General features: G+C 34.0%; 1 pseudogene; it reads right to left on the minus strand.

Annotated features, from left to right (window-relative positions):
• Positions 1-2,350: 2,350 nt before the first annotated feature.
• On the minus strand, positions 2,351-3,275 carry LOC143050740 (uncharacterized; annotated as a pseudogene).

The raw sequence follows: 3,275 nt of genomic DNA on the forward strand, positions 1-3,275 counted from the left end.
AATGAACTTCAAACAAAGTATTCAACTGGTACATGTGTAATTCTGACTCTATACTAGCAGAATTTTTGGTAGAACATATGAACTGTAGAATGATGCAAGTTTTGGAAAAACATTAGACCAAAATTGTTCATCAAATGGTATTCTCTCATGATGTACACCTTTAAAAGTAAATAATACAAAATCACACCATTTTCGTTTAGTAACTGCAAGCTGACATTGAATTTGACAGTAATACGGAGATGTGTCATTTCTCTTCATAAGTGGAGTATCATTTTCTATGTGAAAGTTTGTTTTGTCTAAACAAGCAGCATTGATTGGTGTTTCTTCTGAAAATTTATATGGTAATTTTATTTCCAAACAACCTTGTCCACAGCATTTACACTCTAATAAACCATCAGGAGAGCAACCTAAGTAAGGACTGTTGTTGTCAATTACAAACCCAGATAATTTACATTCTAAATTATCATGCAAGTTTTTTTGTCATGAAGATAAGACTCTCTAGCAACATGTTCAAATTTTTTTCCATGTCTTAAAGCAGGCAAGTCTGAATTAACACTGTTTGTAAGACCTAAAATGAGTTTGACTAGATGGCCATCAGGGTTTCTTCCTGAAAAATGAAGACAACTATATAAAATGGAAGCTGTTATTCTGCCATGTCTCTGATAAAACCACAAATCACTATCACTCTGACTGATAGTCTTTTCGAATATATCAGTGAAATAATTATCAGGGATATTTCTATGTATGTGCTCAATAAAAGATTCAAGTGAATCATCTGGCGAATCATCATTATTAAATTGTGTTGCTAGATCTAGTATGTTGACAGGCAGACACTCAAAATCATACTCCGAACCAGAGCTATCTGACAGAACATATGCTGCGCATGCTGGTAAGTTTTCTGATTTTATTAACCGAAGCATTTCTTTTTCTACAGCATGTGGTGTCATGTTATGACAAGAAGGCCTATAATGGTCACTTGTTGGTTTGATTGGTGGTTGTCCTGTAGGCTCACTCCTCAGGTCTAAAGAGGTTATTTTTACTGGAGCTGATGTTCTGACTGGGTTAACCCATTTAGCAGCCTTGTCAGTAACAGAAATAACAGATCTATCGGACAAATCCTGACAAAATCTTTGCATCCCGAACAGGAGTGCTGCCACGTGCTTACATGTTCCATCACCACTGTAAAATATTTATATACACTGAAGTATTCATTTTTTAGAAGTGCTTGAGGGATTAAACATTTTCAAAAAAACAATGTTTCCCTATATTTAAAAAATAAAAACAAAAAGTTGCTTGAAAAAAAAAACACTTTTGTTTCTGAAAAATCAACATTGACTATCCCGGCTTGTTTGCATCTCTTTTTTGAAGGTGATAATTCTGAGAGAAAAAAAATGGAAATTAATTTTATGTGCCCTTTACAGTAATTTAGAGTGAACTGATAATATGGTATTCCATGTAGGTTAAAAATCAAAAACAGATGACATAATAAAAATACACATTTTTTTGGCAATTCTTGATGGGATTATTCATCTTTTTTAATCTTTATTTTATTTTTCTCGCTCATTACTTTCATTTTTATCTTAAACAGATATGGCTAATCAGAATTCTACAATTACATGTACTTGATAACTGTATTCTTGATATTATTATTCTTTTCTGTTTTCAACATACTTTTTAACCAATCTATTCATTATTTTCTTGCGTTATTCTTTATATTTTAAAACCCCATTATTCTCTATTCTGTAAACCCACACCCTCGGACTCGGATTATTCATGTAAGAACTTACGCCACACATGTACATTCTGCTGAATGTATTGACCCATCAAATAGGACCACTATCCAAACTTCGTACGGGTCAGCAGACTGTCTCTCTTCTGGTACACATGCTGCTTTTACATAGTGTATATCGCTGTGAAATTTTGACTGCCTAACATCACGGATATGTCCATTAGAATGAAGACGGTAACTGTTGTCATTTTTATAGCCTTTCAAACGTTCATTTGTCCAATTACAAATGTTTTTTAAAAAATGATTAACATCAAACGCTTCAATTATTGGAATTGTATTTAAATCATCAGACCAATCAATAACAGTCTTGGGATGCGGCAACTCAACACCATCTACAGTTCGCCGTATTTTATTTGCGAATATGTAATTATCGGATTCAAAGGCGGGAATCTTTTGTAATTCCGCTTCTTCAGCTAGTTCAACTAATTTACTCTTTTTATAACCCGTTGTTTTAACACCTCTGTTTTTCAAGAACTGTTTGATTTCCGGGACGTTTTTATTCTTAAAATCAGAGTCCAGTGTCGTCAATGTAAACAAATAGTTGCCCCGACGTCACACGACTTACGTACCTTCATGTACAAAAGAGTTCTTGACGTTCGGTAATCTGAATCTTACGTATTGTCACAATGACGTGCTGTTCTTTTTTATAGATTGTTATAGATGATTGTTTAAATGTTCTTCTATAATATTAATATGCATGCGCAATATTAAGCATGTACATGAATAGGTCCATATATACGCATGGAACACCTCGTATGATTTTTTTGTATACAACCTCCTTTGTAGCGAAGTCATCCTTTAAAATTCACAATATGTTTATTTTTACACTGATAAGGCTTTATGCATGGAATTAAAAAAAATTGTCATACATTGAAGACCTGTTGGTGACCTTCTGCTGTTGTTTTTTATTTGGTCGGGTTGTTGTCTCTTTGACACATTCCCCATTTCCATTCTCAATTTTATTAATTTTACATGTATGTGGTATAAAAATTACCTTATACTGCAAAAGCTGTGCATCCTCCAGATTTTTACAAAAATATGAATACATCTTCTCAATATCACTCTCTTCTATGGAAGGGTGGTGTTCTATAGCAGCTAGCCCAAGGCGTTTGAGTTCCTTTGTCATACCCTTGAAGGATTTACAGGACTTTTTGAATATATCTTCATTGCAAATGTCTATGTCCCTACATTTCTGTATGTGTCTGTTTATACCTTGTCTATAGGATTGCATAGTTGTCTTTTTATAATGTTTACCCTTTTTGCTTCTCATTTCCAAATAAAACGATGCCAATGAATCGTCCAGTTGCTCTATAGTGTACTGTTCGAATTCTATCGGCTTACTTTTCTCGGTCAACTATTCCCTGAATGGTTTAACTGATGTGGTGTTCTGGCTTTTTGTGTTTTTTGTTTCTATATTTTCCATTATATTATCCCTATCGTCTTGTCCCAGGGACGCGAATCTACCTTCAGCCATCTGTTCCGCCAT

The sequence above is a fragment of the Mytilus galloprovincialis genome, chromosome 11 (assembly GCF_965363235.1).
Source record: "Mytilus galloprovincialis chromosome 11, xbMytGall1.hap1.1, whole genome shotgun sequence".
NCBI lineage: Eukaryota > Metazoa > Mollusca > Bivalvia > Mytilida > Mytilidae > Mytilus > Mytilus galloprovincialis.